The sequence below is a fragment of the Notechis scutatus genome, chromosome 1 (assembly GCF_049901735.1).
Source record: "Notechis scutatus isolate UNSWTSFEM ecotype Mainland chromosome 1, rNotScu1.2, whole genome shotgun sequence".
Taxonomy (NCBI): Eukaryota; Metazoa; Chordata; class Lepidosauria; order Squamata; family Elapidae; genus Notechis; species Notechis scutatus.
Window position 1 is genome coordinate 151,119,042 of NC_142009.1, and position 15,856 is coordinate 151,134,897.

The following is a 15,856-nucleotide window of genomic DNA, read 5'->3' on the forward strand; positions in this document are numbered from 1 at the left end:
AGAAGGCAATGCTTCTTTTTCTCTTTCTCTTAAATTTCCTCACTTCTCTTTTCCTTCCACCCCCCACTGCTTTTCTATTTACTTTATATTTCGTATTTTATAATACTTTACAATTCAATAAAAATGTTGACATGGAAAAAAAGAACACTGGCTTCAGCAGATCTCAGTTATGCTCAAATAGAAAGAGGGCACTTGCCATCATTTGGACAATTTTTCTTTGATCACTGATCACAAACCCCATTCGGCTGTCCTAAATTTCACATACTAACCTTGAATGAAATGATGAGCTTTTAATTCTGTTAGCTTTTGACTACTGCATTATGAACAGACATTCTCGTGGTCACCGGAATGGAGATGCTTAATCACATCTATCATGTACTCTTATCTGAAATATTCACAAGGTCATTTTCCAAATTTCTTATGTGGAAGAATTAGTTATTCATTATACTTATAGTTTGGCTGCTACCAGTCAGAAACCCCTTTTGTCAACTGGGTGGGGCTATACTTCAAGGGTTGGCATTATTGTCATTAAGACATAATCATTGAAAAGAGAGGTCATGTTTCCATTGATCAGTGCTGTATAATCTGGGGAATTGGGGTGATTGCCAAAGTTCCAGTGAAGGTTCTCACATGGATGCTGTGAGAGCCATCTGTGACCCTGAAGCCATGAACCTGTGGTTGTTTACAGAAGAGTTTGTATGTTAGTGTGCCACTTCTCATTGTCTCAGTCCTGTGCAGCACACTTTTACTCATGGTCATGGGCATCATCTGTTCCCCCCCACCCAGCATTTTTCCACAAGTGCAGGGTCAGCATTTTTTGGATCAACTGAATGTTAATCCATTGGTTGTGACAGGAATTGACCAACCAGTTTGTCACCCAAGCCTAATGTTGTGGACGGAGAGAGACTGGCTAACACAAAGTCACCCACATGGCTTTCATGCCTAAAGCAGAACTAGAACTCATCATCTCCTGGTTTCCAATCTGGAGCCCTTAACTAAAACTGGCTCTCTCGTGGGCAGCATCTATATAGGAAAGAATCCACGTGGACTAGCTTGAAAGAATTGGACAGGCTTTTCTAATGGTAATTGACAGTCATTCCGAATGTTTGGATGTGGCAGTTAGAGAGAATGATTGCACTGCTGTGGAATTTGTTCCGCTCTTTTGCTTCATCTAGAGAATTAATCTCAAACAACGTGTCTCAATTCACATCACACAAATGTTACTACTTTTTGAAACAAAATTGAATTAAGCAAACCTTGACTCCACCATTTCACCGATGGGCAGATAATGTTCTCAAACAAAGACCTGGAGTATTCCAGACATGTGAAAATTTCCTACTTTGAACACTCTGGCAAGCTCAACAATACCACTTCATTTCTCAAAGATGGAGTTCTTTAACATTTGATGTAGATGTTGGAAATTACAGTATCTGATCTATGTTCATGCAGACCATCTACTTCTGCTTAAAAGTGTCCAAGGTTCATTTTCTCATTACTTCCAGATAGATTTGAACACAGAGCAATGCCATCAGAGGGGGTTAATACAGGGCTGCTACTGATCATCTTTATTAGTAGGTGCATCACCAGGTTTTCTGGGCAAGCAAAGATAACTACTGTACTATATGTACAGAAGCCTTGGAAAGGGTGCTTATTATCTTCATAACATCTAGCTAAAATTGCAGGGGCTGTAGTACATTGTAGTGTGACAGCCATTTTTGTAAATATGGCAGCACTCAGTTTCTGATAGGGATTATATGATATGCAAGATTTCTTGACAGCCATTTCAGATCCAGAAATGGAGATGAGAATTTATCTGCCAGTAGAATTTCCTGGCACTTAAGCTGTGTTACAATTCAGAATAAAACTATTCCCATCAAAGGATTTTGTTGCTGAGTGAGGAGCACCATGTAAGCATAATAATTAACTTCAGAGTGATATTCATATTTAATAGCACCCTGAAGTTATTAAAATCAACACAAGGTTTTTTTAAGTGCATTAGGTACCCAAATGATGAAAAAATAGAGGAACATTATACCAGACATATTAATTTAAAATATTTGGGGTGGGGGTGGGGGTGTGTGACTCAATATCCCATCCCCCATTGCTGGACTTTTACGTTCAACCTTGCTGGTTTGTTTTTAAAATGTTGAGAACTTTATGATACTTGGAAGAAACTCTGGCTATTTAACTTTTGACAATTTCTCCAATTAAGATGGTTTGGCCTTCAACTTAAATATCTCTTCTCAGGTGCTGCCAATTGATTTTTTCCCTTGATAATGCTTCTGACTGAAACACAAGCAGAAAGCAACATTTAATCCCTTTTTTTTTCTTTGAAAGTTTTGTTTTCCAGTACAAAACAAGCAACTTATTAAGATTCATCAGTTTCCTAGTTGCATTGGTGTGTTTGTTTATTGGCAACTACTGTTATGCCTAAAGGGAATTGCTATGTCTGCATCAGATTATAATGCTAATATCTGTGTGAACCCAATTCTGATTTCTATCCAGAAACCCTCCCCTAAAAAACAAAACAAAAAATAAATAAACCCAAAACAATAAGAACAACAAAACCCACTCCACTTAAAGGTACAAAATCCCTCCAAACCAGTTGAAGATATCAAGAAAACCCAAATAGTGAGAATGGCCTCTGTTCTTTGGTTTAGTTGTTGTTTACTGTTAGCCTGTTCATTTGGGTTGGTAGTTCCTTGATTGGAAAGGGCATTGGTACTTACCTGATACGCCCGTTCTCTGTGAGCTGTGAAGAGCATCCAGTGATGGGAAGGTGCTTCAGTCCCTTCTAGGAAGGCTGGGCTTAAACTTGAGGACACTCCTCCTCCTCCACGAGACTCCTCCTTAGCGTCCCCGGTTTTGCGAAGCCAAGGTACTGATACCCTATATGCTTAAGCCTATGTAATAACCCTGGCCGGAACAGACCCCCTACCAGACGGAATAAAAAGGGAGAGGCTGGATGCTCTTCACAGCTCACAGAGAACGGGCATATCAGGTAAGTACCAATGCCCTTTCTCCCATGAGCTGTTCAGAGCATCCAGTGATGGGACATACCAAAGCTTGGCACTGTCCTAAGGGAGGGACTCCGTCTGGGTTGCAGACCTAACTGTCTCTGCAAAACTCGCCTACCAAATGAAGCCTCAGCAGAAGCAAATACGTCAATTTTATAATTTCTAATAAATGGAGATGGAGAAGCCCAGGTTGCAGCTCGGCAAATCTCCTCTATTGTATCTGGGGTCGCCCATGCTGTTGTGATGGCTGCAATCCTGGTGGAGTGAGCGGTAATACCTTAGGGCACTGGAATCGAGTGAGAGTCATACAACTTAGCGATGGTGGCCCTTAGCCACCTACCTTTGGTAGAGGGTGAAACCTTGCACCCCAGGGTCTTAGGCTGAAAGGACACAAAGAGGGCTTCTGTCTTTCTGGAGGGCGCCATACGCTCTATGTAGATGCATAAGGCTCTTCTTACGTCCAAGTAGTGCCATTGGTGTTCGAGCCTGTGTGATGGATGTGAGCAAAAATTTGGGAGCACCAGCTCTTGAGCTCTGTGGAATGCCAAATTAATTTTTGGAATGAAGGAGGGATCTGGTCTGAGAACCACTCTATCCAAATGGAAAATGCAGAGATCTTTGCACACCAATAATGCAGCTAGTTTGGAGATTCTTCGGGCAGATGTAATTACTATCAGGAAAACTACTTTGTAGGTTAGAAATCGAAGTGTCATGGTCCTTAGTGGCTCGAAGGGACCTGTAGTAAGGGCCAGTAGTACCTTATTTAAGTCCCAAGTTGGATATTGGAGCACTACGGGGGGCCTCAAGTTCTTGGCACTGCACAGAAAACTGTGAATGCGAGGGTGATGAGGTATGGAGGTAAAATCATCCCAAGATATGACCGAAGCCAGGGCCACCACCTGTCTCCGCAGAGTATTGGGTGATAACCCTTTGTTTAGGCCCTCCTGCAAAAATTCTAATAACTGCGCTACTGATGGGGAAGTGGGGTCGATCTGAACCTTCTGACACCAATGGCAGAAGCTAGACCAGGTGGCCTCATAGATTTGGTTTCGTCGAAGGACGTCGAGCTGACTGAATAGTGTGAATAATTTGAGTAGAAAGGTGTTCATCTCTCAGACGTCACCCTTCAACTCCCATACAGCTAAGTTTAGCCATTGGGGGTCCGGGTGTAGCACTGGGCCTTGAGACAGCAATATGACCGATGATGGGATCCTCCACGGTGGTACCATTGAGAGGTCCTTCAGGTCCGCAAACCATGTTCGCCTTAGACAATAAGGAGCCACTAATAGCAGGTCTGATTTTTCATCCAGCAACTTCTGAATCAATTTGGGGATCACAGGGAGGGGAGGAAAGGCGTATAGCAGTCCGGTGGGCCAGTGACATCTGAGGGCGTTCACGTCCTCCGCTCCTTGCGATGGGTAACGAGAAATGAATCAGGGAAGCTGTGCATTGAGTGGGGAGGCAAACAGGTCAACTTCCAGTTGGCCCAACCTCCGAGTAGCCCCCAGAAAGATCTTGGGATCCAGATGCCACTCTGATTGGTCCAATGTGGCTCTGCTGAGCCAATCCACGTTGTAACAGAAATGAAGGAATTTGAAATGTGAGGGCCTAATTGGGATATGTAAGCTTCCGTGAGGTCTATGGAGGTAAGGACATAGTTTTTTTTTAATACTGAGCAAGATGGATTGGAGAGTGGTCGTTTTAAATTTTCAGTAAACTAGAATATTGGTTTAGACATTTTAAGTCCAGGATTGCCCTCCATCCCCCTGAACTTTTAGGGACCACAAAGAGGTGCGAATAAAAACCAAGAGCATTTTGATTAGAAGGAATGGGTTGTATGCCCAGATCTCTAGTAGATGTGCTATGGCTGTGTCCATGAGAAACCTTTTTTCTGCATCCCTGGAAATTGGGGACTTCATAAAAAAATCCAGGGGGGTGGAGCTGAACTCCAGTGCCAGACCAAATCGTACTGTATTCCTGACCCATACATCGGTGGTAGAGGAGTCCCATTGGTCAGCAAACCTTTTTAGGTGACCGCCAATGGGAATCTCATTGTGGTCGTTACTTGGACCTGCAGAAGGGCCTAGATCCTGTTCCTTGAAATTGTCTCCTAGGATGGAGTCCCCTTCTATATCTGTCCCCAGGTTCAATTCTATCTGTCTGTTGACTGAATCCAGGCTGTCTTTGAAATCTTGGATAGTAGGGTTGGTAGAAGGGGCGAAAGGAACCCATACAAAAGGGCTGTGGTGATCTGGACTCTGATCGACAAAAAAGAGAGGGAAGAATATTCTTTTTGGTTCTGGTTTCAATTAGGAGGGGTTCAAGCGCACTGCCAAATAGTTTGTTCTCCGAGATGGGAGCTGAGGCAAGCTGCCACTAGTGCTTGTTGTTTGCCTACCAATGCCTGAGCCAAAGTAACCTTCTAGCCGCAATTTGGGAAGCAATGGCCCTAGAGGAAAATTTAACTACATTGAAGGTAGTGTCTGCTGAAAACCCTACAGCGGCGATTAATTTAGCCACATCTTGATGTGCCCTAATGTTTGAGGCTGGAATGGTATCCCTCAGGTAGCGGAGCCATCTGAGAGATGATCTGGTGAAAAAGGAGGCAGTTGTGGCCGCTCTGATGGCCCATGCATCCGAGACGTGTGCCCTGCGGAGGGCTAGTTCCGCCCTCTATTCCTCAGGCTTGAGAGCCTCTTTAGCTTCACTTGGGATGGCTGAGGAAGATGCAAGCTTAATGATAGGCTCGTCCACTTCTGGAGTGTTTAGAAATTTAGAGAACTCGGGTGCCAAATTTTAGTATTTTTTATCAAGTCCTATGGGAGCGGGATATGAGGCTGCTGCAGCCCATTGTTTTTGTTCTAAATTGGAAAATGTGTGGCACAGGGATAACCTTTGCCTCAGTGACTGGTTGAGAGAATATGAGATCCTCTGCTTCCCCTGGAGTATTTGGTGGGGGAGGGGTACCCGTATTATCCAGCCGTGCGGTGTCTTTGGCCTTAAACAGCAGGGATTTAAATAATTGTGGGCAGAATAATCCTGTAAATACGGGAAGGTCAGGTGAGAGGCCTTCATCATCAGACATCCCCCTTTCTAGCGGATCCACCTCTGATAATACCTGGTCAAAGATGTGTACCGACCCCTCCTCCATTCGATCCATTGGATCCCCTTGATCTCCCATATCCTGTGTGTACTGAGGGTCTCTAACAGTGGGCCATGATAGTTCTGTGGGGGGGGGTACCTGTGAAGATGTGGATCTGTGTTGCCCAGAGGTTGTTCAGAAAGAGATCCACAAACCGAAGCTGAGGGTGTTCATCCTGCCTGAATTGCCTGTTGGACCTTTGCTGATATGCCCTTCTGGATAGCTAGCTCCATCCATGCCCTCATGTAGGCAGGGATTTCCTCCAGAAGTTCCTCCTCTTGTCTGAGGCCAGCTGCAGTTGGTGTAAATGTTGCCTCTGGGGCCCTCCTTGGGGAGAGAATGTTAGAAAGAGCCTCCTGGGGAGGTTGTATCAATATGCTGCTCCTTCTGGATAAATCCAGAGGGACGGTTGGAGGGTTCTGGGCCTGTGAGGTAGAGGGTATGATGAATAGTGAAGAGGTGGGCTGTGCAGCTGCTCGTGTATGTTTTTCCACCTGCCTTTCTAATGCCTGATGGTGTCTGCGTGCATCTTTCTCTGCTGCCTTAGAGGTCTTTTTGGGCTCCGTGGACTTATCTCTATTTTTAGCAGTTAGTCTAGATCTGGAGTTGTAGTTGCTGGCCATGGCAATGCCTTTGATAGCAGTGGAAAGAGGCTATGAAATTAGGTGTCTGGAACACCTAGGGGCCTGCTCACTTAAGGGGCAGGGGATCCTGGAATAAATAGTTCCCCGATGCCTTTAGCAAATGTTGTCCCCTTGTTCTGTTTTGCTTTGTTATCTATTTATCTATATTTTAATAACTTAAAGATTTGTAGAATTTAAGTGAATCAAGTAATTTTTTGAATAAAGTACTTGTAATATCAAATATGGAGACCAGAACACCCCCCTCCAGACCTGGCACCTATATGAGGGCACAGAGGTCTGTAACTGATAATTAGATCAGTTTAGCTGCACTTATTGCCTGTGGAATCCAGCAGTTCAAGTCCTCTATCATCCAGTGGACTGGTGGTAGGGACTCCCCCTTCCCAGGTCCCCAAAAAGGGAAACCTTGTTGGGTAACTTGCCTCACAGACAGTAACAATTACTCAGCAAATTTAACCACACAGCCTTTAAAATGCTGGCTGCCTCATAACAAAATGAAAGCAGCTATCACCGCCTGGCCTGCTGAAAGCAAAACTGCTCAGCGGGAAGGCGCAGGAGCTAATTCCCTGCCCTGAGGTGTTCTGCAGGGAAAGCCTCATAATAAAAAGGGAAAAAGGCTGCACTTTTAAACGGAAGCTTCAAACCTAGAAGGGACAGAGCATTTACTCCGCCGGCTGGGAGATCGGAGAGATTGTTTAGAAGTTTAAGGCAGCATGTCTCTGAAAGGAGAGGCTTTTAGCCTCAGGGCAGATTGGAAAGATAAGCCTCCCCATTTATGAGGCTTTAGCCTCGGGAGGCTGGAACGTAAAAAATAAAAAATAAAACAAAACAAAAAACCAAGCGAAATGACTTTTGGAGGTTCCCAGCGGGGTGGTTGGTGACAGAAACTATGGTATTACCTGACCTGAGAAATAAATCAGCTAAATCGCCAGTGTTCTGTTCCAACCAGGAAAACAATAACACAACCTATCTGAAGAAAGGCTGAGCTAAAACTGGGGATGCTAAGGAGGGGTTTCGTGGAGGAGGAGGAGTGTCCTCAAGTTTAAGCCCAGCCTTCCTAGAAGGGACTGAAGCACCTTCCCATCACTGGATGCTCTGAACAGCTCATGGGAGAACAATCTACAATCCAACAATTGGAACAACCAATAATCAATAAATTACCAACAAACAAGCTAACAGTAAATAATAGCCCAATCAAGGAACCACCAAGACCACTCCCACCATTACTGATAGGGCAAGCCATTAGTATACAAAATGAGAGGAAAACCCATTCCTACTAGTACTGATTATGATTGGCAATGAAACATCTGCAAGAAAACAACAAAACCTAGAAAGCATCAAGGACCCTGCAACACAAATATTTTTTTTTTTCATCCTATGTGGCTGTCCTAGTATAACTTCCTTATTTAGCACAGTATTTATGGCAAATTGTCTGCATATTTCAGAATAGAATGAAAGTGGAGTTTCCTTAAGAATTACATCTTGCAAAGTCCACTAATTATTGAGGGCATTTATCTCTCTGAAAAAAATTGAAAAAAATTCAACTGTATTTCTGATTCCAGCAAATAGCATGGCCAAGGACCATCTCCTAATTGCTAGAAAGTGAGCATATTATTGATTTATTTGTTATATATTGTTTGATGTATAAAATGCACTGAATCATATTACTACTACTAAGATATTCTGATTTCATATTCCTGTCCTTAAAAAATAGGTGAATATCTACATATGTACATTCATAGCCTGTTCTTACTGAAGTTCAATATGGTTTCCAAATGTGTGTGTGTGTGTGTGTGTGTGTGTGTGTGTGTGTGTAATAAAATAAAACAGTTGTAACATCCCAACATATTTTCCATGATTTCATATGGACAGCATTAATAAAGGCAAAAATAAGAAATGTCAGATAATTTTACAGATAACAGGTCCATTGCAGTCCCAATGAGTTATTTAATGAGCTTGTTATAAGCTGGCTAGAGTCTCTTGATGGTGAGATGGGTGGCATATAAATTGAATAAATAAATAATAACTAATGAAGATCTCAAAAGGTCTTTAAGAACAGACATTATAGAAGTTTTGAGAAGCATAAATTATTTTAATTTTGCGAATCTATAATAGTCCTGCATTTTCCCCTTCAGACTTATTAACAATGCTGCAATTTTGAGACGCTACTGTCTGAAACACAATGCCCTTTTGAAATACCACAAGAATAAAAAGCTTTATTCCTTCTTGAATTTAACTTGCATACATGTGGGGTACTTATTTATATTGCTAATACAATTGGGTGATAGTTTTTAATAGTTATTGTGTCACTCGTACTGACTTTGGTAATGGTTCAGTAGGCACAGTCTGTAGCTTTTCAGGCCAAGTTTTTTGAGATGAATTTTAATCCCTAAAAGTAGAACTCCCACTGTACAAGACCATTGAACATTATCATCAGCTCATTACCTTGAAAGAGATCGCTGTAAGAAATATGTAACATGAGAGATATAGAACCCTATAACGTTTGGAAGGGACTGATGGAAAAAAAAACTTAGTTTAAACAGACTAACCTTGCTTAGACTAAGTCTTGCAGGTTGCTTTTTCTATTCTGCTTCTCTATTATATCCTCCCATAAACACAATGGCTGAGAAATCAATTCATTTGTGGTATTTAATAGGATGTTTAGAAAATAAGACATTGCTTATCACATGAGGAAGTGTTGCCAATTTACTGCAATTTTCAAAGAAATACTGTCTTTCCACTGAGTCATTTACTCGTAGATTACTTGCAAAGGTATTGTTTGGAAAATTCAAAACGACCAGGGGATTAGAAGATTTCCAAGGTCTCTTCGAGCGCCATGATTCATGCTTTTCTTTTCAACTCTCTTTATTTTTCTGTACAGTTACTTGGAAAGTTCAGTTCAGTAAATTATGGGTTTTTACTTCTGGTTTGGAGCTCCATATGTGCAGCCAGCATGAGATCTTCGGGCCAAAGTCCAGGGTTTAGTAGCCCAGTGAATGTCTAAATAAAAATTTGGGGAGTGACCATAATGAGGCAGGGACAACCAGAGCAGTGGTGGGATTCACATTTTTTTTACTACCGGTTCTGTGGGCGTGGCTTGGTGGGTGTGGCAGGAGAAGGATACTGTAAAATCTCCAGTCAGAGGTGGTATTTGCCGGTTCTCCAAACTACTCAAAATTTCTGCTACTTGTTCTCCAGAACTGGTCAGAACCTGCTGAATACCACCTCTGAACCAGAGCCAGTGTGGCCTTACAAAAACTGACACTGAGTGCACACCTCCTTTCTACTTTCATTTATATTCTTAAAAAGCAAACCATACACATGGTTATATATCTTCATTTTATTATCTTTAATTAATACATTATCCTTTCTCACAACAAAAGGATGCTTATTCTTCAGAAATTGTGTTTAACATCAGGGCAGCAGCATTGTATGTGATTTCTGTACTTCTGGTGATGAATTCTGATTTGAAAATGTGGAGATATCTAGAATGTCAACTGTTTATTCTTAGTCCTGACAATCAAGAATGCAGATGTAGTTCTCAAGATTGTCATGGCAAGTGGCAAAGAAACATTCATTGTATGCTAAGTTTCGTAATACTCATGGCTGTCTAATGTAGTCCAGGAGTTCAATTATTTAGTTGTACTATTGATAACATAATTTGTTTTGTCAAAATCATGGCAGACTATAGTGAATGCTAAGAGGATGTTAGAATAGGAAGTTATATGCAGTTCTGCAGGTTCATATTTTGATTATGAATCTTTTTAATTTGTAGATATAGCTGCTGAACTATTCTTTATTTTCAGCTCCAGCTGAGTTTAACATGCTGTGACGCTCTTAATTCTACCTCTTTTTCCCAATGTGCAATTATTTCTATTATGTTGACCTTGTAATCTCATATAAATGATGTGTGTTGAAATGGCATTAGCATAGTTTGCCTTTATCTTACTCTTTATGAAAAGTCGGTTGGATTGTGATGGGGATTATTATCTCCAACTCATTGTTCAATGAAGGCAGTGCACCTTCAATAGTTAATGATAGGCTAGAAGACCTTTATAACTCAATTAGTAATACAGAGAATTATTTATGTAATGTCTCTTGTTCATGATTTTTTATCTTTATCCAAAGTATGTTTTTTTTCTGGGCAATGTTCTGTTCCAACAATCTAATGAGAGTATCCTAAAACAACTAATAATACAAGACAGTAGACATATTCATATTTTTTTGAGCATTAGAGAAGTAGCTTCCAAAAGACTGAGCAGGTTCAGCTGAGCACTGGAAGCCAGTGAGGGTCAAGGTGGCCCACCCATTAAACTTGCTCTTCCCTTCCATTTTATGTAGCTTATCACATACCACAAATATTCTTAACTAAAGAGTTTACCTACAATTCTGTCGAAAAGTCTTTGAAGAGTTCTTCCAAAAGGAGCCCTGGTGGCACAGTGGTTAGAATGCAGTACTGCAAGCAAACTCTGCCCACAGCCTGGAGTTTGCTCCTCACGGGGCTCAAGGGTCACTCATCCTTCTGTACTTCCCAGGTCAGTAAAATGAAGATCCAGATTATTGGGGGCAACATGTTAATGATGCTTCTACATTGTAAACTGCCCAGAGAATGCTGTAAAGCGCTATGGGGCAGTATATAAGTCTAAATGCTATTGCTGTTGCTAAGAGCTGCTGCCAAACTACATTTTTTAATGAATGCTAGGATGGAAATTACCACATACAGAAGGTACTTGTATTACCTTTTCCATTAGCTTATTTGCTGATACATACAATAAGAACAACATAAATTTTCTTCCAATTTCATGTTTACTTCTGAAATAATTCATCTTATTAGTTTGCAATTATTCATGCATTTACTCTAATCCTAAATAACTTTAAGTTTAAACAAATTATCCAGTTCAGCAATTGATATCTCTTGCTTCCATACAGTATACTATTGTGCTTCCAGTATTATTCTCTTTTTCTACCTGTGTCTTGAAGTTATTTCAGAGATTAATTGCACCAAATAATGAGTATACGCTTTAGGCTACAACATATCTGAAAGGTGTGATGGTGCAGTGGTTAGAATGCAGTACTGCAGACTTACTCTACCCACCGCCAGGAGTTTGATTCTGACAGGGCTTAAGATTGACTCAGCCTTCCATCCTTCTGAGGTCGGTAAAATGAGAAGCCAAATTGTTATGGGCAACTGTGAATCACTCAGAGAGTGCTGTAAAACGCTTTAGAGCAGTATATAAGTCTAAGTGCTAGTGCTATATTTTTTAAACAGTTGGCATTTGTACCTTTATACTACCAGTAGTATGCTATTAGAAATGAATCATTGGTTTGACAATTCTTTTTAAAGAAAAAGCATGTTGTTCTTCTATAAAATGTAAGGAGTTTGCAAAGACATTCATTCACAAAAGAACTTTTTTAAAGGCTGAAAATATATTATCTCAATAAATGATTTTTAAAATTGATGTTTTCCAGTTTTTGCAAGTTATTTGATGTAATACTCAACCTTCTTTTAATTTCCTGAAAAGGTATTCTTAATTCTGCGAAGGCATTGAAGGCTGGGTACAAATATGTTAAACGTGTAATCTTATAAATAAAAACAGAATCATATAATCATATAATGTACATTGAAATATCACTCAAACTTTTTTACATCCATTCTTGGTGATCTGAATTTGAACACAGCAAAAAAGGGCATTGCAACTGATTTATTTGCAGGGGAACAGTTGTCACAACAATCCTGTCCATAGGGTTCTACTTGGTACTCATGTTACAGCAATGTGGTTAAAATCATCCTGTTCCATCTGGCAGATGATACTTCTTGGAATAGGGTATACTAGGTCCCATTCCTCTTGGTCTCACTTTCTGTTGACTAAGAATGGTACTTGGGTTTCCCTGGGATAACCTCCCAGATGGGATTGATCTGTCCACCCCTGATAAGAATGCCAAACGGATCCTTTCTGGCACCCATTAGAGAGGTTTATTTCCATTTTTAAAAAAGTGGTTAAAAACTGAGCTCTTGGGGTTTTTTCCCCCTCTTATGGTGTATGTGCTGATAGTTATGTGTTTAGATTTGAAAAATGAAGTTTTATATTGGCTGTCTTTAAATTGAAGACAATTTATATGACTGTGGAGGAGACTGAAGAAAGTTTATAACTGAAGGCAGGCTTCCTAAAGTCCCAGAACACCTAAGAAATTGTACACCTGTAATTCATGGGAATCCTGTACATTGTTTTTCAGTAGGCTAAATGCAATTGCATAAATCATGTTAGGAGTCACACTATCCCAGACCATTAAAATAAGACAACCATGAAGACAAATAAAATCCCTGGAAATTGTCACATTTGATAACATTGCCACTTGATTGCTCCTTCTACTGTTAGATTCAGCAACCCCTTAAAATGATAACACTATATCCATTCCTATTTTCAGGGAATATGTAAGGCATACCAGATTTTACATGCAATGCAAATGCAGCTGCATTTAGGTCTCCTTGTTATGCATTTAACTCTCTGGATCCAACCTGGTTCTCCCCCTCTCCTGCTTTGGGAAACAATCCATAGTAATATTTTAAAATAAATAATTGCGATTGCTCAGAAGATCTAGAGATGAACATTTAGAAACCCATCATTTTAGGTGTAATGCTATATCGCAATGACCTTGGGAGACAGGAGGAAGAGGCGCAGGCTAGACGAGTATCATGTAAAAGGGATCTCAACTTACCAAAACAAAAATGGCACGGAAAATGTTTCAGAAGGTGACCCTCATTACTTTTTCTGGAAAGTAAAAGTGGGAAGAAATCCTTTCAGACGTATAACATTGATTTCACCGCTTTTGAGGTAATTCAGAAAAGAAGGGCACCATGGAGAAGATCCTTTTTGAGATCTTTCCACACCACTTCTGGTTTTCAGAACTAAGATATCTTTTGCATGACAGTTATCTAGTCTGCAGCTTTTTCTCCTGTCTCCCAAGGTCATTCCCTCAAACCATCATGTCATGAAAAGCAAGAGAAGAGGTTGAATGTATGTATATAAATGCAGATCCAGCGCAGGCCACATAAATGAGTTCTGATAACAAACTGAATTTGTAACATTCAGGAGAGAATGTCATCAAACAGGTGAGATAAATAAAGTTGTTTATGTTTTTTCTTAGTGGGATTATTCTCCTAAAGATATCAGAAAAAAAGCCATGAAATCATTCAGTGCACATTCAGTGCACAGTGAAAATGAATTCTTTAAGAAATTTAACAATTTCCTGATTTGTTTAATGCTGTGGAAAAAAGTAAAGATTAAATATAAAAAGTATTTCACATTTATAGTGTTACGTAAGTTGGTTTAATATTAACTTTATAACATTTTTATTTTATAGACTTAAATATTTTAATACTGTTTACAATATGTTTTTGAAATATCACTTGGTCATATACCGTGTTTCTCATATAATAAGGCCGTTTCTTTTTTTTTTTTTTTGAGCCCCGAAAAAATGGCTAGGCCGTCTTTTTGGGGGTGACTTAATTCCCCCCCCTTGCATCTTCGGGCGGGCGGGCGGTGATGGCTTGGATGTTGACCTCGACGTTGGTGGGGCACTTCGTATTGGGGTCAACGCAGGCAGCACCATATCCGGGTGTGCAACAAAAAGTACTTCCTAACGGCAAGCCCCCCCACCATTCCCCCCATTTCGCATGTTTTAATATAGGCCTTAATTTGGGGGGAGGGGCTTAATTTTATTTCATGCCTATAAAACATGCTGGGACTTCCTATTGGGGGAGGCCATATTGTTGGAGAAACAGGGTAGTTATGATATCATTATTAACCTTCATATAACAGAAAACATAAAATTATTCTAAAATTGTTAAAATAATAATAGTTCTAAAATTGAGTAAACTAAGTAGCTTTTTCTTAAATGGTGTTTGTTACTTGGTTTCATATTTCCTGTTCAGAAAAGAAGTGTTGAGTAAATATACAAAATAATGCTGCTTTTCCACATTAAAAGCAAATAGCTAAAAATATCAAAGCAGAAGTGGTAATTTGTGCTTTAAGTTCACATGCAATTACTCCCTCACCATTCATTTTTATAGTTCTCATATCTCTGACCAGTGATTTGTTCCCCTGGCCTCTCAATTTTCAGCAAAAAACAAAAGGAAAAAGCTTCAGGTAATTCTCAAGTTACAATTGTAATGGAATCTCCCATTACGGCTGCAAGTTATGATGAACATAAAGTGGGTCAGTTACGTGACCAGCCTGATTTTATTACCTTTTTTGTGGTAGTCATTAACTGAATTTTCTGTCATTAAGTGAATCATGGTATGACTGGTTTTGCAAAAAAACAAACAAACCCACAAATATAAATGCTGGTGTTTTTTTTTTTTTGGCAAAACCATTGTAAAATACTGGTACTGTCATGTGAATATGGGATGCTTCAAAAGGCCATAAATGCATCACAGGCCCAAAACATATTCACATGATCACAGAGGGACCTGACCATTGGAACTTCAAAACTGAGTTGTAAGTACCCCTTCACAGGAAGGTTCCTTGGTATGTTGAACAGTCACTAAACAACCAGCGGTAAATCGAAGCCTGCCTTATATTATACTTCAAATCAGAGGTGGGATTCATTTTTTTTACTACCAGTTCTGTGGGCGTGGCTTGGTGGGCGTGGCAGGAGAAGGATACTGTAAAATCTCCAATCAGAAGTGGTATTTGCTGGTTCTCCAAACTACTTAAAATATCTGCTACTGGTTCTCCAGAACTGGTCAGAACCTGCTGAATATCACCTCTGCTTCAAATGGTATAATATACTTATTGCAGCAAAAAAATTATTTCCCCAAAATTGGTGTTATAATATCATCGCTAGTTATATTTTAGAGAATCTAAGCAATTGTATGGTTTCGTTTCCCAGTTTCCTAGAACAATGAGTTGATGGGGTTGGCAATTAATCCAGCATGTTAATCTTTATAAATAACTGTTTTTTCCATTTGTTTTCTTTTGCAGTTAAAGCCTAGGCCAAACCTCTCTTTCTTTCCCTCCTTACCCCCCGGCCCCCGCCAATGACTCCGATTTAAA

At 40.2% G+C, this 15,856-nt stretch overlaps 1 protein-coding gene across 4 annotated transcripts in view; it reads left to right on the top strand.

Moving 5' to 3' along the window:
- Window positions 1-15,856, top strand: part of MACROD2 (mono-ADP ribosylhydrolase 2) — a 1,127,501-nt gene that overhangs the window by 443,185 nt on the left and 668,460 nt on the right. The gene's annotated exons all lie outside the window — the stretch shown is intronic.